At 39.0% G+C, this 24,221-nt stretch overlaps 1 protein-coding gene across 3 annotated transcripts in view; it reads left to right on the top strand.

Annotated features, from left to right (window-relative positions):
- Positions 1–24,221, top strand: part of PHACTR3 (phosphatase and actin regulator 3) — a 100,055-nt gene that overhangs the window by 13,170 nt on the left and 62,664 nt on the right. The window contains exon 1 of one of the 3 annotated variants that reach the window (XM_054644296.2): positions 13,852–14,109. The exons of the other annotated variants lie outside the window; for them this stretch is intronic. The gene's annotated coding sequence lies outside the window, so the exon portion shown is untranslated. Of the gene's footprint in view, positions 1–13,851; positions 14,110–24,221 lie in introns of those variants that run through there. 3 annotated transcript variants of the gene reach the window in all.

The raw sequence follows: 24,221 nt of genomic DNA, 5'->3' as shown, positions 1-24,221 counted from the left end.
GTTTGAATAGTAATTATATCTATATCTTAAGGGTTTTGTCTGAAATGTAACAGTTTTAATGCATTTTTGCTGAGCATTTCACATCTCTGTTTGCTACCACTGACCATCAGTTTGTTGGACTGAGGATAATGGGAACTCACAGTTGCACATCTAAACCAGTGCATCACTGTAAAACTATTTGCACAATTTAAATGCCTGGAAACTAAACTGTGATTCCCTTTCAGGTCCTGTGCTATCATATAATCCATATCCATTGAAAATTGATTTGACATGCACAATCACTGTTTAATTGTCATATCTCCCAAGGAGGCTATTTTATAGAAATAAAAATAATAACCTAGGACAAGTATATGGTTTTCTCTAATAAGCAAGTTATTCTGATTACCCTGCCCTAATAGCATAATTGCATTCTGGATGTTCTCTCCTCAGCAATAACTCTGGTAATTACAGTCTATGTGTGGTCCAGGTCCTGGCAGGGGGCAAGGGGGTGGGGTTTGGGGATTTGCTATTGTTGATGTTGCTGCTCAAATCTGAATTTTAAAAATATGTGCCCAGATTTTTCTGCACTACAGCTATGGTCAGGCTCTAGGATAATCTCCAGGATGAGAGACAGTAGCTATCAGGTTTTAATTTTTCATTTTTTGCCACTGTTGCTGAAAAAAAAAAAAAAAACCCAAACAATTGCAGCCTTAATTGGTGGAGGGAAGTGAGAAAAGGAGAGGTAAGGAGGGGATGGCAGCTATCACCTGTTTACCTTTGTATTTTATGTGTTTTCCTGTCAACATATTGTGTGGAAAGCACAACCCAAAGGTATCTGGATTTCTGACATTTTCTTTTTTCCATGGCTTATGCCACTACAAATCCATCAGGCCTGCAGTCACATCTCACCATAGCCTGGAGAGAGCTTACAAGAGGCCAACCTCGAGCACCAATTCTGCCCCTCATATCCATACAGAAGAGGCTGCTCAAACTTCAGCTATATTTAGAACTGAATTTCAGCTGATGCAATACCACTATAAGAGCTCCTTCTCCCAGAAAATGCAGAGCCAAATATTAAGGCATTTAGTCATGAAAAGAGATGAGAACAAAGCTTTTAGATCCAAGAGGATTTAAGTGTGGAACAGTCCTGTAGAAGTGCTTGGACAAATCTACTCTGGTGGTCCTTAAGAAGTGCTACAGAACCATCCTCATTTTCCAAAAATGAATTTCCAAAATTACATTTACAGCTGTAATATTCCAGTCCTCCTCTCCTTGAAAAAGACTCCAGAAAACCCAACCCCACCCAAAGTTTGGTCACCTAAAAAAGAGAGAAACCAGGCAATTATGTATGTCTGTAACTAAGTTATTGCTAATGGGTTTATGCAGAAAGCGTTCAAATACTCAAATTAGAGCATTAAAAAAAGTGTTGAACAGCCCTAGCAGAACAGCCAAGGTTTGACAGGGCCCAGGTAACCCATCCTGATGGTGTGGCTGAGTCCTGATGGGAAGAACAATTTCACTGCTTTTGCATGGGGAATTCTTGTTCTATAAACAACAACCTCAGTTCCCCTGGGAATGTTGCAGTCACTTCAGAAAATAATGCAGCTTGCAGTTTGTTAGTTTGTGATATGCACTTTGTTTCCTATACAAGAAGAGATTTAGAGAAATGGCTTGGGGTTTGAAATGGGATTTTTCAGCTATTCATAATTTTGAAGCTGATTTAACCATTCACCTGGAATTGTGATGCAGAGCAAGTAATTGCACAAGTTAATGGCAATTACAATAACTAACAGACATAATGAAGTGTTTTGCATATGCACTCATGGGATTTTTGTGCATGCAAATCATTTGTAGATTTTGTACAAAGTTTCTTCATTGTATGTAAAAGAACACTTTTATATGTTGTTGCCATGCCTATTTTATTTAGCAGAGGATATGAAACTAAACATTCAAAGAACCAAGCACACAGCTACCACTGACATGTGTGTTGTAATTGACTGACTGCTTAACCAGATTGCATGAATAATGCTTATTTTTTTAATCAAAGGTTGATTCTTATGCGTGTGCTTAGTTCTTGGTAGATCAAGGGCTGTATTTTTTACTAGAAATACAAAAATTTTAACTGAACTTTGAGAAAATCCCTTTGGGCCAGAATCTGCTGGACTGCTCTTCTTCCTTTAGTTTTGTTTCATTATTTCAATGTTTCTTTTTAATTTTTTTGGGACTGAAAAGTCATGCTACTACAAGTCATTAAGGTTATTCACTTTTACTTGCTCCTGGTTTCTCCCCACCCAGTTCCTTTCCAGGTGACCCAAGCAGAGTCCTCCAAGAGCCCAGGCTCTTTGCTTGGTGGAGTAAGGGTTTTTCTTTGTACATCTTTGCTTTTGGAAAATTCTGATGCGATTAGCCCTGAGCTCTCTGCATAACCAATTTCATCATGTAATGGAAAAAAAAAGAAATGGCAAAGAATCCCTAAATTCAGGGAACCAGCTTGCACAGGAGGACAATCCAGAAGGCTGTAGCTCTATCAGTGGAATGGTTTGGCAGTTCTGTAATGCAGCCCAGACTTCTTCCAGGGAGCAGAATGACTCAGTGCAGAGGAGACAGAGCTAATGATGGCTGAAGAGCCCTAATGATGCGTGTTGTGTACAAACAAAGTACAAATCCATTATATTCTGCTTTCATTTTATTAATTGGTCATTCATTACCCAATGCACTGTCAATTAAGTGGCTCTAAAGAAATTCACGGTATCCTCCTGTTCCTTTTATTCATAATAAATATGTCAGTCTCTGATTAAATGCCTGAGTGGTTAGAACATGTTTAGAGGATATGACATTGTCTACCTCTTCACAGTATGACCCAAGGCTCTGATGACACAATTAAGGCACGCTCCAGCAGACAGAGCAGCTCCCCACAGTGAGTTTCCTCAGTGGGCTCATCCAAAGTCATAAGGGTTATGATTCAACCTAAAATCAGTCTCCAGGAGTGTCTCAATGTACACCCTGCAGGAGAGTCTCAGTGTGCTTATGGCTCAGGACTCACAGTCTCAGCCTGGGCTGGAGTGAAGCTCAAAGTGAAACCCAGGAGCAGCTACCCATGCTTAATAAAATCACCAATTCTTGTTTCAGAGCATTTGGAAACAGATGATGTTTAAATTCTGACAAGCAAGGTACCGAATAGTCATGTTAGTCTGGGAACACAGTCAAATGGTTCAATCTATTCTAATTTGGCTAATTTCTCCTAAAAATTATAGTGGTCTCTCCCATTTAACAAAATTAGGCAGCATCTGTGCAAAAGCAAGGTTTGAATAGCCAAGCATATGTTTTGCACACATGCTAATAAACTTAATTAAGAGTTGCACTCAGTCACAGAGTGAACTGACATAAGGTATTGGATTAGGACTGAGCAGTGCCACTTGTGTTTGGCTGCTGAGTGCAGACAATACACATTTCAAACACTGCAGAAATAATCCAGCACGTACAGGCTGGTGATGGTGACAGGAAAACTGTGACACAATCAAGGGAATATGCAGATAAAAAATATGGAGGTGCAAATACATTACTCATCATGAACTATTTGCTCAGCTATAATGGATGTCATTGCATCTGACTAAATCAGTAAGGGCTGTGAAAGCAAATTTGGGTCATGCTACCACCTAATTAGTAACTACCAATCTTACTAAGCTTATTGCCTTCTCAACCAGGCAAAAACCCCCAGACTTTTGCCTCCAGTTCCCAGATGATAACTTTCAGATTGCATTTTATTTAACTGATTCTGACCTGAAACATGAACAGGTTTTGTCCTTCTCAAAAAATAGAGAAGCAGCTAAAAATGTGAATTGGAGAGAAAGTTCTTGCTTCTTTTTATAGTCACAGTTTGAATTTCATGCATGGCAGTAGCTCTAAGGCACTGAAGCTATTAGATCATTTTTAGTTCTACCTATTATATGAGCTGTTTTAGAAGAGAGGAAAACCTACTCAAATATATTTAAAGATAAAAGCAAAACATGAAACACAGCATTTTGAACGCATGCAGGCGGCTGCATCAATGGCATTCACGAGGCAAGTGCATTCTGAAACAATCACACAGAGCCTGGATTCACAGCCCAGAGCATTACATAAACTCTGGCAGCTTTAGTGGATGTGGCTGTTTCATCTCCAGAGCAGCACTGGGAGGTGGCAGTGACACGTCCCGGCCATGACAGGGCCCCTTTTCCTTTGTCACTGATTCACACCAGTCCCAACAATCAGAGCCAAGGGTGGCTTTACACTCAAACTGGGGACAGACCCTCAGTCCCTGCACCAAACATAGTCAACCCCTGAGATCTCTGGATTTCCAACTGGTGGAAGATGATTCTCCAGTGGGATTGGGAGAGTTAACTCAAGCTGGGGAACTGGAGTATTCTCTCTCCTTATCTTTCACTTTCTCCCACATACACCCCCATTATCTTTAAAATGTTTTAACTGCTTCTACTGGGCAGAGGAGGAGAAGAGAGGCAGGGTAGGTTTTTGTTACAGTAATTACCTTGTTCTCTCCATTTTAATCAAGAGGGTAGGCCTATGTACCCTCACATTTGGGAAAGCAATCTTGAATTGCTGTTGAAGAACCAGCTGGGAAAAGTCATCCAGATGTGTATAATGAAACATAAACTAAATAGGGTGCATAAAAATCTCTAGGGTGTTGCCTTAGCAGAGGGCCATTCATAGAACACAGCCATGATCCTCACCTGAGGTTGCAAGCACTGCCATGTGCTGCCCTTTCTGTGCAGGTCTGGGGGAGTTGGACATCCTCCTGCAAATAATGCTTGTTAGAACAAGCTCCTGGGCAGTGGGAAATACTCATGAAAGAGTTGTGCAGCTGCTTGTTTTTATACACTAGAGGTGAAAGGTTTACCTAATGAAGAGATACAGAGTCTACCTGGGATTTTGTCTGTATTGTGCACCTTTTTCTATTCTATTTGTGCTTCCTTTTCTTTAAAAGAGATTTGGGGGTGCTTGGTGCTTTGCAGTGCTTTGAACACAGTGTGTAAGGGGAGTGTGGAATTCAGGCTTTGGGAGGACCTGTGAAAGTCAACAGGAGATGGGTTTAGAAATAACCTGAGTGTTAACATTCTACTACAAGGACTGCTTGTAATCCAGTATGGTATTCAATTTCTTCTTATGCTTTCATAACCAGGGAGTTTATGGGTTGTACACATTTTACAACCCATAAAATACTGACAAGTATTTTTAGCCAAAGGTATTTTTGATTCCAGATGCTCCCAGAGGATTGGAATTGGCCTTTTCCTTTAGTCTGGTTCAATCTCTGGGCTGACTCAGCACAGTAATGATGTCTTCCTGAGAGACATCATTTACCTAAGTGACACATTTGTGAGACAAGAAAGGCAAATGTAGAGGGACTCTAGTGAAGATCAAAAGAGTCCATATCTTAAATTTCATCTTTCGTTACTACTACACAAGAATAGAAAGATACTTGTTCCCCATCCTCTGCACGATTTTTTAGACACAAAGCCCTTCATTCTGTAGTAGAAAGATGCTAAAGCAGGTTTCTTGTTAAAAACTACTGTTCACTCTGTTTTTCTAATACAAGAACATCCGTGTTTTCCTGAGCAGAAGTTACATGGTGAAGTAATAACTGAAAAGATCTTTCTGTTTCATTGAAGGAAACAGTTGAAACTTCCATCAACATCAAAGGATCTCTTTCTGTACTCCTGGCCATTTTAATGGTTTTCTCTAGTAAATCTGAAGGCTGGAAGAGCAGTTGTCATGGGAACTGGCAACAGATGACTCAAGAAAACAAAATTAAATGTTGGCTTGATGTCAACAGCTAATCTAGTGCCCTGCCAACTGCAATCACAGCTAACATGAGCCTTGCCCAGCAAGCTGTGATTTGAAAGGAGTTGCAGCCAAAGATAGAGTTTCTCACCCCATGAACAGGAGAACATTTCAAAAACTTAAACTAATGAGGGGACCCAAGAACTTTGGAAACAGTGAAACTTAGAAAAACATGGTTTTTAATTGCTGAGTTCGAGCATTTACAGCCATAAATCAGAGTTTCTTCTTTGACATCAAAATTGTGATGTCAAATTAATTACCATTTCAAGATCTGTCTTAGCATTTTCAGAATCCATATGATTGATTTATGCTGGGACAGAGTCCAAAAATTGTTTCAAATTGTGGTTTTAGTGCATCTGTTATCTAGAAAATCCAATTCCTATTCTATAATCTATTTTGCAAAGAAACGTCTTTAAGTATATAATTTTTAGACATGGAATTTAAAGACTTTTTTCTAAGAAATCATATCTAGCTTCTTTTGTTTGTCATCAGTAGATTTTAAGGCCTAAAGTGCTACATTGAGGACTGTAATTCAGAGAATATATAAAAAATTGTCTTTTATATCCAGTGATGGAAAATACAGTCTTGCTTAAGAACAATCTGCTAATACTTGGCTCCTCCTAGTGACTGTTAATTTAGCCCATATGGAGTGTAACAGAAAATAGAACAGTCTTGAAATAAAATAAGAGCGTGTTTAGAGCTTGTTTACATAAACACAGCCTATGAAAATCCATGCAGGTTCGCTTACGAAAGTACAGTGGATTAATTAACTATTAAAATCTGTGTGGACACTCATGTTGAGAATTAAAGTGAGCTCAATTTAATTTAGCTTTATTCTGTTCCAAAGTAAATGAACCTAAATTGAATTAAGATTACTTTAATTCTAGGAGAGAGTATTCATGCAAATATACTGTGGTTTAATTAAGCTACTTCCAAGCACATGCACTTAGGTAAATTGGATTAGATTTTGTAAGCATTTCCATGTAAAAAAGCTTGTAGGATTCATGGAAAGGACAACTTTTGGGCTGAAATGTCTTTGTGTGCAGTGATGTATCAGTCTGGCCACTTAAGTAAACCTGCAGTGATTGATTTTTCTCTTTGTTCTGGGATCTCCCATGTGCATTTTTGCCATGTTCTCTCTAGTCTGTACACATCCCAGGTAACTTAATCAGGAAGATTTTCTAACCTTACTGCAGTTGGGGTTTTATGAAGGATATACCAAAATTGTCTACACCCACAACACCTGGAAGTTGTGGAAATTTTAGACTCCCAGGCCAGCTTTGTTGTCAGTAGTAAATTGTCACAGAACTTGTTCAGAACCTATGACAACCTCTTCTCTAAATATTAAAGCTCTCATTAACTTGATACATAATTAATCCAGTAGGACCTCATTTGCCTTTTTACATGTCTAAAATATATTAAGATGCTTTCTGAATGAGCATCTCACACACATCTAGATCAGTTAAAGTCAGGAATAGATTAATCTCAATCTACCCAATGCATCTCCAGGTTTTCCATACTTGGAGGGAATAAAAATCAGCTAAGCCTACACAGAACCAATCTCTAGAGCCATCCATCCACTGAAGGAACTGAAAATGTGTGTCTGTCTCACTCTGCATGCATGGGACACACATTTTGGGGGGATGTAGCTGAGGGGCAGACAAGAAGTGGAGGGAGCAGTAGGTTTTTCAGGGGTCAGTGCCCTGCCCTGGTGGCTGAGTGTGTCCAGGGCATTGCTCACATGCTGCTGAATACTCCCAAAAAACCTCATTTGTGGCTGGCCTATCATGAAGCCAAGAGGGAGCTGTACTACAATATTATGTCTTTGGAGATTGTTCAATTTATGATCTTTGTTCAAGCTTGTGCCTAAAGGCAGGATTGAGCCCATATATTGTACATAAAGGGTTCAAAGAAAAGTACATGCAAGTGCAAGTGCTCAATTTTTCTGGCTTTTCTTCCACTGCAGCTGCATTGTGCACTGCTGAAAGTAAATAGTCTTACAAACAGTGATAACAATGTGTTATCTCACATCTATTTGCATTATATTCCTCGTTGAGTGGCCTATAAAGAATGCAGAATGAATAAAACGAGAGAATGCAGTTAATGAATAAAATATAAGGTCTAGATTAAAAAAAAAAATCTTCTCTATTTCTGTTCAACAAGTGTTGAGATTTCTCTGTGGTTTTGATGGGAGTTTTGACATTTTTGTGCATCAGGGTCCTTTTCTATTGGCTGCTCATAGTCCTGAGCTGGCCTTGGTGCTGAACACTGGTGTGGCCCTCCCTGGTCCACATTCCCTCATCCCTGGAGCTCCCAGGGCAAGAGATAGCTGTGAGTTTATATAAATAACATGTTGGGATATCCTACCCTTATTATTTGATTAATGTAGAGCCAGTCTCAAATTCTTACAGCAATTTTGGAGGGAGGCTGATGAAGAGAGGTCCAAAACAACAGTCCATGAAAGCATTAGCAGACAGGAAAATCAACAATTCCTGACATGCTGATTTGGATCTGTGGATATGGATAAAAACTTTATCCAGTTTTAATCCTCCAGGGAATGGAAATGTAGTTCTAAGTCCTGTGCCACCTACACTGTCCTCATATTCAGTTGTTTCATGATTTATCCCATACAGGAAGGACAGTCAGTGTTTTCAGCACTGACTAGAAACAAACTAGGTACTTTTATGCAGTGCAGAAATTGCCTTCTCACTGATTATTCTCTGCAAAGACCATCACAACTTCAAGTGAAAAGGCAAGAGAGATTGTGAGGAATGCTCATAGAATGTGGGAAGTGATAAGAGAAAATCCTACAGGGATTACAGTTGAGTGCTACTGCTTTTTCACATCACTCTTTTCACTTTATTTTATGGTGGCTTGTGAAAAAGTGGTCATCCCTGTTTCAAATGATATGCTTTGTGTGACCAATATTAGAAGCTACAAAAATCTTATTTTAACAAGTGAGAAGAGAAATACATGTTGTGTGTGGTATTAGGTAATGTCCGTAAAGCTTCCCTTAAAAATTTCTTTAGTGCTCAAACTAGGAATTTCAATTGCAAATTGAAATTCATCCCAAGGAGTGGTGCTGGTTACCAACAACTGTTTCACTTTTGTAGTTTTTGTACAAAATGAACCTGATTTACTGTTTCTTGCTTTACCAAAGTTACTCTTGCACTCTAGAAGTGTGGATAATTTACAGACTTCTAAGCTTTTCCAGCTTTGGCCAAGTGGAATTTTCTACTGTGCTTCACTTTTTCGCCTGAAGGTCAAAAACATATTTGGGGCATCTGTAGAAATATTGGTAAATAATTGATGGATGTGGACGTGTATTTTATTTGTGGGGGTTACATAAGCAGATCACAGGATCACAGAGTGATTCAGGCTGGCAGGGATCACAGAAGATCATCCAGTCCAATACAAAGATTCTTTGCAAGGAAGAGTTTCTAGTTTCTCAGAGGATGCTGTGGTTGGAAAATAAACTGAATTTGTGAAGTTCTATCTTGTTACTGCAGGAACAAGGGTACAGCATGATGATATGTCTTTGTTCTGTCATATACCTTAAGAAGAGCTCTTATTCCTGTAGAAATCAGTGTTGGTGAAATAAAAACCCTAGTGCTGGGTCTTTCACTGCTTTTGGAGTAGTACTTAGGTGTAATCAGTTCAGGATCCCATTATCCATCCCTCACTCACAGGGCAGTGCTTTGCTCTGTGGTTAATCACACAATGGTCAACAGCAATAGAACTGATTTAGTGACCTGAGGAATCCTAGCAGGATCTGTCATTTGCATTAATTACACCCTCATCCTCACTCTGGAAATAGCTGTACCTGCTGTCACAGGGTGCCACAGTATATTTGCCTCAGTGCCATCTTCACCAGCTGATCATATTTCCCATCCACTATATTCATTTACAGGAGTACAAACATGTATTGATAGAAAGCCCTCAAGTCCTGACCCTGGTGCACTTGGAATGATGCATTTAATCATTCATCACCTGCACTGATGAATCCAGCCTTAATGATTTTAATCATAGCTCAGCATTGCACTGAGTGGCTTCTGTTGGGAAAGCTCTGTGTTGGAATAATCACCTGAGAGCTCTGCAAAGCAGAAATGGCACTGCTGAGTCCCCTTGGCTACGTTAGGGCTCCAGACTCTCGCCTGGGCTTTTTATCCCTGCCATCCCAACTTCAGGTAATCTCTTCCCTCTTGCCCTCACAGGAGCTCTACAAACCCACTGACAAAAGACAGAAATACCAACAGAAAATACATTTAAATGTCAGCCCTTCACCATTTCAGTGTTTCCCTCTTACAGTAATTTCTGGGCTTGGACAGGGTTTTATACAACTCAGTTGCATAACAACCTTTCAGTGAACCATTAAATTGCTTACACATACAACAAATTTCTGTGACAGATGATGAAAATAAAAATTGAAAAAAGGCCTTCTTGAGAAAATGAAAGGAACTTATTGCCACATTTAAAACCCCCAAATATCCTAATTAAGATGGAGCAAGACACACAGTGATAGTAGCATGTGAATTTTCTAGCTTTTAAGTATAATTGTTAGTACATTATAAAGGTACTTCCAGGAATATATTGGAATCTCTGGTCTCTCTTTTTCTACTTAATGTAACATTAATTTCAAGTCAGCAAAGGTTGCAAATATTAATTACTGCAGTAGTAACAAAGTTCTCCAAACATTTTAAGTGTATTCAAGTGAAAAAAACTTTAAAATAAGAGAGATTTTTTCTTTGGGTTCATGACAACAAGAGAACAAATGCCTCATTCTACAGTATATCTAAATCTAATCTTAAAGTTTTTGCTTTAAAGAGTAGCTGTTTCCAATTTTTATGATTGTGCCTCTTCTATAGGTATTCATTAAGTCTCATAGAAAAAAAAGTCTCAAAACTGAATCCAAACAAAATTCATGAGTATTTAAGAAATACTGAATGTTGTAGTCCTAATTTCACCTAATTTAAAACCTTTTAAGAAGGATTCCTCAAATGCCAATTTTTCTTCATTGTAAGTCTCTCAGAGAGTCTTCTGATTCTATTTGAAGAGTTCTAAAATTAGCACTCAGCATTCTAATGCACAGACAGATTTTTCTCATTATCATCTTTTTCTTGGAAAACAGGATTCAAAAGAAACAGAAAATCCATCTTGGAATTCCAAGAGGTGACCTACCCCATTTGCACCCAGTGACCCCTTCCTCAGTGAGGAAACAAGATTTTCAATGGCCACATGCTCTGTGTGCCAGGTTTGTGCTCTGTCAACTGCCCAAGCCATTACCTGGTAACTCTGACAATTTAATCTCTTTTTACTGGAAGACTTTTAAAGAAGTTGCACAGTAAGGCATTGGAAGATGGAATGTTGGCCAGCTTCAGTGAAAGGAGTCACAATTTATTACCAGCAAAGACTGTCTTATATTTTAGCTCTAATTCAAGGATCTATGAATCTCATAAATAAATGAATGTCTTCTAACACAGAAATACATTGGCAGCTGAAATATAAACTATTATCCAAAGCTACTGCCACATTCACAGAATTTTACATGAGACATTTGGGATGCTTTATGAACTTCACATACTTGAAGCATGTTTGCTAAGAAAATCTTGACTAAAACCTAGTTCTTCTTAAGAAATGGAGAATTCCATTCCATGGAGAATACAAAGTGGATGAATGAAGCTGAGATTCTAAAAGAGATGCTTTAAAAGGGCCTGTATTCACTGGTGAGATGATTTATTCCTGCAGTGCAAGTACCCAGAGGTGCTTCATATCTGGAAGTGTAAAAATGAGAGTCCTGAGTCTCATGCAGAAAGGGAAGATTAAGTCTGAGTCCTGTTAAGGAGGCAAAATTTTATTTATGGCATTGAAAAATCTGAAGTTAAGCCATTCTAGGCTTTTGGGGAATTTTTCCCATCAGCAAGAATACAAAGCATCAGCTTCCTCAAGATATTTATTCATTTGTTTTCCTGTATCCAAAGTTTCTTCTTGCCTTGGCTGCTGCAGTGGCTGTGACACAGCTCCTGCATTGGGTAACTTCTCTAGGCCTGATGATTCATAGCAACTTCTGCACCAGGATAGATTTGTTTATTTTTCACTTGCATTTAAGAAGCTTTTCCCAGATTTTTAAACTTGTGTGCCTAAATTTCAAGTATTTAGAAGCTTAGCAAACATGGGTTTAAAACTCAAAGAAGCCTGTTTGGTATAAGGCATCTCCATGACAAATGAATCCTATTAACCTTGTAAAGACTAAGTTCTTGAATTTAAGCACATGTTTGGGAACTTTGCTTTAAGACTCTTTAATTTTTAATAGAGAATTTGCCTAATATTTTTATTTACTCTTGAAGATAGATCTTCGTTGGTCATAGCTTTTTCCAGAACTTCAGTAATCAGAAGGGAATGATTTCTGTGCATAGAATGGTGAGAGATGGATATTGTATTTTTTTTTTTAAACTAACTGCCACTGAAATTAATTAAAAGACTCCCAATGATAATAAGTTGTTGAAACAGTACTTCATTAAAGTTATTCCCTAAAACACCCCTTAGGGAATAAACAATGGGCTGTCCACTGAAGTCCTATTTATGACTGAAAGCTCTGTTTTACATATGTTCATTGAATTAAACCAAATCAATTTTATATTATCCACATGATTAGTGCACTTTTTTCAGAAGAAGCAATTTACCTGAGCTGCAGTGGATCCTTTAGTCACTGCCTAAACTATTCTGGAAAATAAACGTGGGTGGTTGGAGATGATGCATAAGAAGACTCAATAAGAGAAAAAAACTGTTAATATCTATTTCCTGGGGAAAAAAGGATTGTGATTTACTTTAAATTTATAAGACTTTATCAAAAATGCATTTAGATTTTCTCCCTGGGTTTTGGCAGTTCTCTAGTCTATGCTCAGGGCTCCAAAGTGGAATTGTTTGCCAGACTCTTTCAGGAATTACATGATTTAATATCTACAGAAACAGACAGTGCTCAGTTTACTTGAAAAATATTTTCTTTAAGAAGAGAAGAAAATTAACTTTGGAACATGGGTTTAATTTCCAGCATTTCAGTGTACTACAGATGTAATGAAATAGTGCTCATTAGTAAAAACAAGGTGTTACTGAACAGTCAGTGAAATCTCAACAAAGAGCTGTGAATATTGATTAAAGTGTACAAGAATTCCTGTACCAGTGGTTTTTGGCCAGTTCTGTACAGACACCTTGCAAGCAAGGACCTTCTAAACCACTTTGTTTTTCACTTGGATCTCATTTTCTGCATCATTGGCACAGAATTCTTGCACAGAACAGTCATTGTGGTTTTAAGTCTGCTGTTGCCTTCGTGCAGGAAAGCCAGTATTTTTTAAATATAGATGGTAATAATATGTTCCCACTGACAAAATAATGTAGAAAACCATTCTGAAATATGGCTCTCTGGAAGCTGAGAGCAATGCAGCTGTTCACTGAGTCCTCTCCTGTTTCTTTTAAATCCAGAGCATCTGCCTTCCCAAACACTTCAACATTAAGTCTCCCTAATGAAGGCATTTAGGATTGCAGGAAGGAAAAACTGTTTTCCTGCATTCTGGGAACTATCACTAAGACTGGGTGGGGAATAATATGAAATGTAAATATTCTAGAAAAAAATAGTAAGGGAAGAGGCCAGGACAGGCTTTCACAACTGTAATTTGGGCTGGAATCTTTTCAAGCAGTGCTGGAGCAGTTTGCTGACAGTGCTACAAGACAAAATTGTCTTGGGGAAAGGAATCACAGGTTTGATGTGGTAGCTGACCGAAAGTTACGCTGGGGTTGGAGGCATTTTAATGGCCAGAACATCCCTGGTGTGTTTGTTTCTGGTGTTACACCAAGTCTAGAGCTCTGCTCCAGCATTTCCAGTGAAATGTGCTGGTTAAACAGAGATTTTCTGCTGTGGGAGAGAAAAAGAGAAACTTTTGCAACAAGGAGAAGTTGATTTGCAGATTTTCCTCTGGTTCTGCACTTAGAGAGCTGAGCCCAGTTCTGAGCATTCCGTGGGCTTGCACAGTTGCACACAGTCACCATTAATGGTCCCGGTGCCTGTCAGTGCAGACATGCTTTCTGTGGTTAAAGCAGGAAATGCATTCATCTGTTTTACATAATATACACAGACCTGGAGAGAGCCCAAAGGGTCCATCCTCGTGTTTCTGTGCAACTTGAAAGAGAAAGTGAAGGAGTTTCAAGGGAGAGCAGTAACAGAGGGTGGAAGGAAATAACCCTTTTCTTCCTCGGATTGAGCTGCTGCCTTCTGTGAGCTCCGAGCAACAGCAGCTCTTGGAGGTGAGTAGCAAGGGATAAAAGGAATGAATAGAAAGATGGATAAATATTTCCTTCCTGCTATAGATGCCTTATTTTCCTTAACTGATCTGTTTGCTGGGAGTTTTAGCTGAGGTGAGTGGGCATTAAAGCTTCGGATGTTTGAAATGTATTTCTGGGGCTCTGTATTGAGGGAATGCTGTGGGCTTTTAACATGAAGGAATTAGGATTTCTTGGATCTTTTGCTTGTGATAAAATATGCAAGAATGTGTTATTTCTGTGATCATTAGGAATAGAGGAAAAAATTCCATTGGCTCTCTTTTACCTAAACAAGTAGAATTATTCTTTCATACTTAGGGCTCTGAAAATCATCCGTTCCATAACCAGGAATGTTTTCCTCCCAAACTGGGAGCTGGGGATGGTGCTGGCAGATCAATTGCATAACTGTTACATGTGCTGATTTCAGGATCAATAGATACACTTTTCCAACGGGGAGAGGGATTTATGTCTGCAGTTATGTTGCAGAGAAGCTGGAGGGAATGGGGGCAGGAAACAAGGAATTTTTCTTACTGCAAGTGCCACAGTACTTTTGAGTTTAGGATGTGTTGGATAGCTCATTTTTTTCTTCTTAGCACTGATGAGAAAAAGAGTTTTGCTAAAAAAAAAAAATCCAACAGTGCAAGAAAATTTCTGTCTGTGAAACCTCTAAATCTGGTCAGGTAATCTAACAGTTGTCCAGCAAGCCTCTGATTGCATTTTGCTGTAGTTTGAAGATGCAGAATGTTTTTATGCTGCCTAGTGCTGAAGATATTGATGTATATTCATTTTCAAACAGTTGAAAAAACCAGGAAAGAAATGTATTCTTTTCTAGAACATGAACTTTTTCAGTCATGTATATAAACCAACATATAGGAGTATTCAGGAGATGTTTTTCCCCTGTAAATTTGGATCTGCATTATGATTAAAGTGCCTGGTGAAATTAAATTCACATACTTAAAAAGAAGCTATCAATTCCCTTCCTCTCTCACTCTTCCTACACATTATTCATCTGGTATGTGAAAAGCTGTTCTGTGGCTTCCACATAAAAGCAAAGGGAAAAGAAAGCCAGGGATGATTTTGTTAAATAACGATTATTTTCGGGATCCTTCTAAAGCACAAAACAAAATGTTCTCCAGATACAGTGAAAAAATATATGTAATTTCAGATAATCACATGTTATATACCAGAAAGCTGCTATGTTAAAAGCACATTATGAAGATTTTAAAAGCAGACACTAAAAACTTAGGAAGTGCCAGAATTATGGTTGCCTCTACAAATTTCACTTGGTTTCTTGTGCATATGCATTGTGATGCAGCCTTAAAGTGCACATCACAAACATTTTTTTCCAGTAATCTGTGAGGGCAGAAGTTATTAATATATTCAGAAGCTTTTATGTAGTGCCTGTCACTACAGCACCTGCTGCACAAAAACTCTGAGCAGTGTGGGGCTGGAGTGTCCACCTCACAGACTGGAGGGGTGTGCAGAGCAGCAGAGAGAGATTTGAAGATGCTGATTTTGACTGCCTCACTTGAGATGTGTACCTCTGGTTTTCCAGACCCATTAGATAAGGCAGCTCTTTGCATGCTTAGAGAATAATGTCTTACTCAATTCTGTTGTGGGTTCTCAACAACCTGAAGATTTACATGTCAGCTGTGCTGTGAAGATGAGCACCTTGTTTAAATGATTTACTCTTTCCCCCCTGGCAGTCTGGCAGGAGAAAGAAACAGATCTCCAGGGCCTTCTCCACTTCCTTTTTCCACAGTTCCCTGACCCATCCACAACTTTTGCAGCCAAGCCATCATACAATTTCTCAGGGAATGACTGTAGAATATTGTATAAGATTATGCAGCCAACAGCAGCCATGTGAGAGCTCTGGTAAAGACTTCAGAATATCAATTAAAACAGCCCCAGACCTTCTGCCACAGAGTTCAGCACCAGGGTTTTGTCAGCAGAGCTGCTGCAGGGAGTTACAGGTGACAAACTGACCCAAAGGTGGAACCTTCACCAGCACCCATCAGGTATTTCCCTAGAGAGAAACAGTGTCTGAAATCTTGGATTCCATTGGAGCCTCTGGAGGACAGAGTGCTGTGAATTCAACTTGTTTCATTACCTCCAGATCTCTCCAGCTGAATTTTGTCTCTTTTGAAATTTTCTTCCTCTCTTTTGTATTTCTAATCCTACACTTTACCATTCCAAGGCACGATTTTTCTTCTCTTAATTCTAAGTCTGGGGTAGAGTTTTAGGATGTGCTTTGTAGGCCAAACCAATCAAGAAGTTGTTCTGCCTTTAGCTATTTGTTTCCTTTCCCACTTGTAGTCCATCATCCTCAGTTTTGCCCACTCAGTATTTTCTGAGGCAATGCTGTGAAATGTAGCATTGAAATAACCCAGGTTACTTCTTTAAAAAAGAAGTTAAATAATGCACATTAAAGGGTTAAGGAGATTTTCAGTGTTTCTTTTTAAAGTGAGCCTAGAAAGAATATTTTAATCTCCATTGAAATGAACAGTATGGTTTTTTGCCATTAGATTTTTAGTATTAGTCAATAGATTGAATCTGTAATGTGTAATTTCTAGTAGTGGTAGCCTTCATAACATAATAATCAATGATGGCTATGCTGTAAGCATTAAATGTTGGACATAAGAGCATGCTATGAGTGCTGCATGATTATTGATATTATGAGTGGGTAAATTATACTTGATTAATTTATGGAGCTCTAATCTTGTCCAGCACCAAGCCCTTGTTTCTGCTGGAAATTTGGCACTATTTTGCAATTATAAGGTAGCCCTGAGCTGACAGAATGTGATTTATGCAGTTTTTAATGGGTTGAAAAGGAGCTGATTTATGGGTTGCATTGTGGTATTTGTTTCAGCATGGTCTTAGTAAAAAGTGCCCAGTACAACTTCAGACTTGTGTGACTGGAGCACTTTCCCTCACTCTCCTGGTGGTGTTTGAGGTGAACAAACCTCAAATGAAAACAAGTAAAGGATTTCCAGTTCTGCATTAGTGTTTTCCTGCTCTGTGGTTTTGACCTGAACACTCAACAGACTCGTGTGGTAAAGGGAGAGTGGAGCACAAAGCTGTTGGGAGGAGAAATCTGCTTTCCTGGGGAAATGGGAATGTTTTCCTTAATGAATGGCCATCAAATGGAATCTGATTAAGCACAGAAGTTATGAAAATCCCAAAGGCCTGTATGGTGAACAGAATTAGATTCCTGTTTGATTTGTAGCAGACACTCTACCTTTGCATTGCATTGCAGTTTGATTTTTCTTTTTCTAATCTCAGAAAGGGATGTCTGGGAGAGGTAACTTTGCATGGTAGGATATTTTCCATCTATTTTGGCACTTTACAATAAAGGCTCTCACTAAAGCAGCTGTAGGGAACCTTAGTGAATAGTGAAACTTCCTAAAATAAATTAGATGAATGACTGATCTGATTTACACATTTCCTGCTGTGACCAGAGAACTTTCTCATTGTTTCCAAGCATTGAAAAAAAATTCTATTCAAACATAATTTTTTTAAAAGTTATGGAATTTTTCATGGCACAAGAATTTTTGTTAATATATCTAGTGTTTATGAAAGCACTTTCCTTTGATTTATATTGTTTAACTTATTTTTTACTGGAGAGTTCTGTGGCAGATCCTCAGTTGATATAATCCATAATAGATCAACTGATTTCATAAGAGCTGGAAGGATTTATAACACTGATACTGGATCTGCCCATGAAAAGTTATTTTCCAAAGTGCTTGGTTGTCTGTGGTTGGAAAAGATTTTGTGGTTAGAGAACTGGATTAAGGAAAGGATCTGTTGTTCTCAGTTCTTCAAAACTTCGGAAAATTCATTAAAATCTATGCTGCAGTCTGTCTTGTAAAGCTGGGCTAACCTTCTTTAGAATATTTAAATTGCAATCTCTTCAAAAAAAGATTCTTGTTTATCAATTATTTTCTTGGTTGTTTTTCCATCTTATTTTTTGGAATTGTTAAATAGCTCCAAAAATACTCTAAACCTGCCCTGCAGCTTTTACACCAACAGTTTTTGAATTCTAAGTTGGAAAAAATCCTGAAAAATTCTTCTTTGGCAGGACTGTAGAGCCCATCACTGTGGGTGAGCCTGAGCCATTTACAAATAGGGGCTGGTTTGCTGTGAGCAGTGATCACACAATAATCATGTTATGACAGAGATCTAAAACAAGAATGAAGATGTCAGAGCTACCTAGCAGCAAATGTAAATTTAATCTTAAGATAAAAGGATATCAAATATACCCAAGTGGCTTTTTGCCAGAGATGCTAATTAGAAAAAGCTGGATTATGCAAAGCCATTTGTTCCAAATGGCTCTTCAGGGATCAGGTTAAGGAGGAGTTTCCCCTGTGTGGTTTGGTCTTGTTTACAGAGGTTGTTAATATTTGCAAAATCATCTCAGTGAAAAAAAAAACCATGTCAAGTGAATAAAAGAGACTTAAATGGAACTTTGGAATTTTCAAGTTTCAGTGAAAAAAAAGATTATGAGGAAAAGCTGTAAATTGCAGATAGTATCAGTGGTAGAAGGTTCCCCTCTTACAGCCTGGATCCTTTTCTCTTTGAGACAAGAGGGATGAATAATTTTGGACATAGTAAACAATTGCTCTACCCAACAGCAGTTTCAGGACCCAAAGAAATGAATTCTGGATTTCATCTCAAGTGGTGCTTGGGGCTCACCTCAAAAGGTTTGAAGGAGTAAGAGCCAAAATACAGTTTTATTTTTTGGGGGGGAATAGGAGGCCCAGTGCATCCAGGTGCTTAATTTCTAGGAAAGGGCCCATGTAAAAATGAGGGGATCAGGAAAAAAAGAAAACCCTAAAATAAACAGTCCAGAAAGGAAGATGCCTACAAGATGACTTTAAGTTGATAAAAACTATGTTTGAAACCAAGGTGAAAAACTATGCCCATAACTCAAGATAAAACTGTCATAAACCACAATAAGTGGCAATGGAAAAATTAAGGAGATACTGCAGGGAGAAGGTTGGTATTCAAAAATTAAAGTTTGCCAGGATGGATGGAGCAGGACCACCTCAGAAACTCTGGGCATATTTCTCCTTCCCCCTCCTGAGCCCTGAAATGGTGCTCCTGTCACAGGGAAGGATCCTCCTGCCAAAGCCACTGCCAGGAATGTCCTCTCTATTAAACACACATCCATCCATTATCCCAAGACTCCAGAGGACATTGTGAGTGGTAATCATACCTTTCAAAGTAAATTAAATTCCTTGTATCCCTTTTACTCAAAGAGGATAAATGAAACCCAGAGGGAAGGGAAAGGTTGCTCAAGGCCAACAGGCAAGTCAGTGGTAGGGCTGTACAAAGAAAAAAATCAACAGATCTTCCAGGTTTGGGGTATCTTGACTCATGCACAAGACATTCTTTATGAAAAGTGACACAAGAAATGTAAATAGTGTCCAGTTTATCAATATCTGCCTGAAGTAAACCACACTGAAGCATAAATACCATAAAACTTGGGGTGGAATCCTGAGCTGACAGCACTGGCAGTTTGAGAAGCTCTCTAAAATAATATCTAATTAATCATGAATTTGCTATTGTGCAGCCAGTGGAAATGTATCAGTTTATAAATAGTGTACATAGATCTCCCTGGCTGCATGACAGGATTACTGCTGTGAAATTTTTGCAAATCTTTGAAATCCTGCAAAAGGAGGCATCATCAGGCAGCAGAGGAAGGGATAACAAAGAGAGGAGGAGCCTGGGGAGAGGCAGAAATACAGGACTGGCCCTGTTAGCAGAAAGCTGAATTTTAACCTGCAAATACAGGTTTAAAAACTGCAAATGTGGTACTCCATTATTTAAATATGTGGTAGCACAGTCCCTCCTCTGACTGTGCTACCTTCAAAGATGTTTCAGTTTTAATAGATTATGTGACATTTAAAAATCCAACTGTGGAGAGAGTTGCTAATATATTTAGACTGGGGAGCTTCATTTTGGTCATCTCTGCCTCCAGCTTCCTCTTAAAACATTTAATGGACCTTCATTCCTCTTGGCTTCTCTGAAGTGGGGACTTTAATTTATTTATGCTGATGAGGAACTTTTCAATATCCTCTTCCCCTCCTGTCATTACAGAGAAGAGAGCAACCATTTTTAAAGGAAACTGTTTTTTATCTAGAACATGCAAAATTAAAAAGATACTGGAAAATGCAGCATAATTCAGGCTCACAGCACTCTCGAGACCTAGTTAAAGAATACCTGTTAATGGATTAATTTTTCATGCTCCACATATGCAGAGAAATGTATTTCAGGGAATATATAGCCTAAAATATAAAATCAATTTAAGAAGTTACATGATGAAATGGTAGAAGCTGATGAAAGCACTGATTTGTTTGAGTATCCCATGATTTGTTAATTGTACAGCAAATTCCTGACCCTTGTGCAGTGGCTGAAGAGGAAAATGCCTCACGTGGCTGATCTGCCAGTTACTGGAATATTTAATTCAGCCAGCTCTCCCTCAACCTTCTGCTTCTGCTTAATCTGTTTTGTATCATTTGGCTACCAAGTATTCCTTTAGAATATTCCTTTAGATTATTCCACATGAAGGATGGCTCTCTCCCTCCTGTCTTCCACTGAGGCTGCTTGTGCCAACTTTGTGCACCAAATTCCTTCAGATTTATTCCCTGGTCTTTCCTTGTTCTTTAATTCTTTCTATAAAAAGTTAATCTCCCTCCCCCAAAAATCTTAAGATTTTCTTAGAAGTCATGTAACTTAAATTAAACCATGGGCTATTGAGCCCTTATGACTCACCTTACCAAGCTCTGCTGAATAACCACGTGGGCCAGAAAATTTAATTTATTTCTATTGTCTATCTGCAAAATCTATTAATGCTCTTCAAGAAGAAATAAGCTCTGTCACTCACAGAAAACTGAGCTATCAGACCCTAATGTTATTTTTGCAGCACTATATTTTTTGCCAAAATTAGATCTCAGTCTCTTGCAAGATTCTCCAGACATGATCACCAGGCACCACTTCCTCAGCAGCACTTGGCAAGATGGACAAACACATCCAAGTATCAAAATTTCAGAATGTAAATTTCTGATTTTCACTTTGGGGGAATAAGCCTTGAAAATTTGATGCACATGCACTCTGCTGGTTCAAAAACCAGATGGCCAAGGGGATCCATCCCTTTTTCTTGCCCCTCTCCTACTTAAAATAAAAAAAGAACAGGGGAATATATGCCATTTTCAAGGGGCTGTAATTCACACCCCTGGCAATGGTAATAAAGCCAAAGGACTGTTTCTCTCCCTGTGTCTGCAAGTCAAAAATCTTCTCCCTTGTTTTCAGTGCCAGACAAATAAAACTGGGCCTATTTTATGGCACAGGCTCAGTGCCCCATGGAGACTTTACACCTGCACTGCTGCTGGAAGTCAGCTAAAAACACTGCCCAGATTAGAGAAAAGCAGCAGGATCCTCTCACCTCTCCCTTTACTCCAGATAATGAGAATTTCTTCCATTTTTTCTTATTTTTTTCTTATCTGGAAGATGAAAGATAGGTGAAAATTCCTTTTCAATTCAGGATTTAACAATCATCTGAAAGGTGATAAATGCAATAATCCAGAGAAATTAGTGCAGTGAAACCCAATTAAAATGGGAGAGGACTGTGGTGATCTGCAAATCCAGAGGAGGCAATTTATGCCAAATGACACATCAGATTATTTTCTTCTGAGCATAAAATTGCACAGCAGCTTCCCAAATACCATTATCAATGCCAGTTACTGTTATTTGCACATGTATCAAGACACAAATATATCTTCATTCTATAACTGCTGAAACACTGTCTGATGCTTATCCCACTGAGCTACTTTGCTTGGGAGTAGTTAATGATTTTTCATTCAGAATTCATAATAGAAAGTGACACACCCCTGAATGACTTTTAGATTTTTATGGACCATAGATAGGTGGCTACTACAGAAATTCCCCACAATTCACCTGTATCCTGGTCTACAGAGTTCTCACTTCTCTCTCAGGTGGGAATGGAGCTGGATTCATAAGCAAACCATGAAACAGCTCTTCCCCCACTCTGAAAGACAGAGCCCGGTTTGAGAGGGGGGAAAATCCCTGGAAATTTGCATGAAACATTGCTGAAGATTCAAAATAGCATTTCAAAGATGCTTGTGAAATCCTTGGAATGAAATATTGAACAAGGGTTTAAAAATGAACTCTGATTATTCAAAGTAAGCAGCATAGAAAGAAAATTTGTATTGTAAGAAGAGAAATGAAATGTTTACTTTTTATATGTCTGCTCATTAAAAATGTGATTAAATTGATAAGGTGAGATAAGGAGACCAGGTGTCACGTATCTCACTGAAGAAAGCCAGTCAGCATCAGATTTGACTTCAAACTAAATTCCCCTGTAACTGTGCATCCTGGCAGGGCTTGGTTTTATTACATGTCCTGCTAGAAACTGTTACCTTGCTGGATTTGTAGGAAGTTGCTGCTGGTGCTGTCCCATCTTTGCCTCAACCCTCATTGGCCTCTGCTCTCATTTCCTCCAAAGATTAATGGATTTTGGGGAGAGTCATGGCAAGGATTTGTGCTGGTGCAGTGAGGTCTGGCTGTGGAGGCTGAGCCCTGTGAAGTTTCCTCTGTTTGCACAGAATGTCCAGGGGGGGATGAAGAACTGAGCCTGCAGGAAGGTGTGGACAGGCAATCTCTGCCTCTGCTTGTGCAGCTGAGTGGATCCACATCAGAACAGCCCAAACCCACAGCCATTATATGATTCATACCTCCAGCTGTGGCAGCAAGATCTCAAATTAGGTCTAAATATGCACATCCTTCGTGTACAGCTGCACGCTGCAATCATTGAAAATATTTTTCTGTGCAGTCATTCTGCACAGCATTCAGGTTTGGTTAAAAAACCCCAAACAGTTACATTATCCATGTGTGCACCCTCAGACCTCACAAACTGTGAATTCTACCATGTTCAGAGCAAGGACAGGAGAGCTCTGGGGAACTTCCCCAGCCTGTGACCAGTCAGAAATTGCTGGGCTCTAGGATTTAGCTCAAGAAGCTAAAAGGCAGAGTTCTGGAGCAACATTCAGAGATGAGGTTTCTCTTTCCAGCACTGGATAAACCTGACTCAGGTCCCACTACACATTTTAGCTTTCTTCCTCTGTAAAGCACTTGGGTATATAATTACAAAACAGGATTATGTAAGACTCAGCTGTTATGTTGAAGTAACAACTGGAAAACATGACACTAATACATGATACTAAGCTACTTCATGTGGGCTTTTTATTCTTAATGACTGTAGAGTGCCCAGGTTAGTTTGTAAAACAAGATGTCAAGGACCACTTTAATTTAAAATTTGTGTCTTCAAGCCTCAAGTGGCTTTGCAGTTGCCATGATAAAATTTATTTACTGAGTGCCAAAGAGCATCATGGAAGAAGAGAGTTGTTTTCCTTCTTAAATGGTCAAAACATAAGTTAAACCTGCCTTTAGGCTAGCTCAGCATAGCCTGAAGCCATCCTGGAATGGTTTCAACAAATAAGAAAAGTTGGCAATTTGGAACACAAACATTTGGGTTTTTTCAGCCGGCTTTGCCAGTTTTGGCTTGGGAGATGTCAAAGCTTTTCACTTTTAATGTTGCCTAAATACAAAGTAGCACTGCCCTTCTCCCCTTGCCCTTCTGCCAGCTCTGGGGGCCAGGGGTGGAGAAACAGGGAAAAAAAAAAAAAAAAAAAAAGGAAGAAAAAAAAGAATCAGAGGGAAGAAAAGCCAGGAGGGATGAGGAGGCCTGAAGAACCCTTTAATGGAGCTGCAGTTAACTCTTGTTTACAGCCCTTTCACTGTGCATTTAGGCACTGGAGCATTATAAATATGACTGTGTAAGACAGTGCTGTAATAGATGCCAAAATCTAATTCTAACTCTTGCCTTATCTTGTTTTATTTGAAAATCATCATGCATGCTGCTCAGATGAATGAGATGCATTATTGAGGAGGGGTTAGGAGCAGCCTGGCTGAGCGAGGCAGGCTGAGCACTGGGGAGCTGGGTTGGGTTTACAAAATCTCTGGTGCTGACTGTGCCCCTCTAAAATCAAGCTCCCAAACCCTCTCCCACTCTGACCTCC

The sequence above is a fragment of the Agelaius phoeniceus genome, chromosome 17, assembly GCF_051311805.1.
Source record: "Agelaius phoeniceus isolate bAgePho1 chromosome 17, bAgePho1.hap1, whole genome shotgun sequence".
In the NCBI taxonomy this organism is placed as follows: domain Eukaryota; kingdom Metazoa; phylum Chordata; class Aves; order Passeriformes; family Icteridae; genus Agelaius; species Agelaius phoeniceus.
This window is presented reverse-complemented; position numbering and strand designations above follow the sequence as displayed.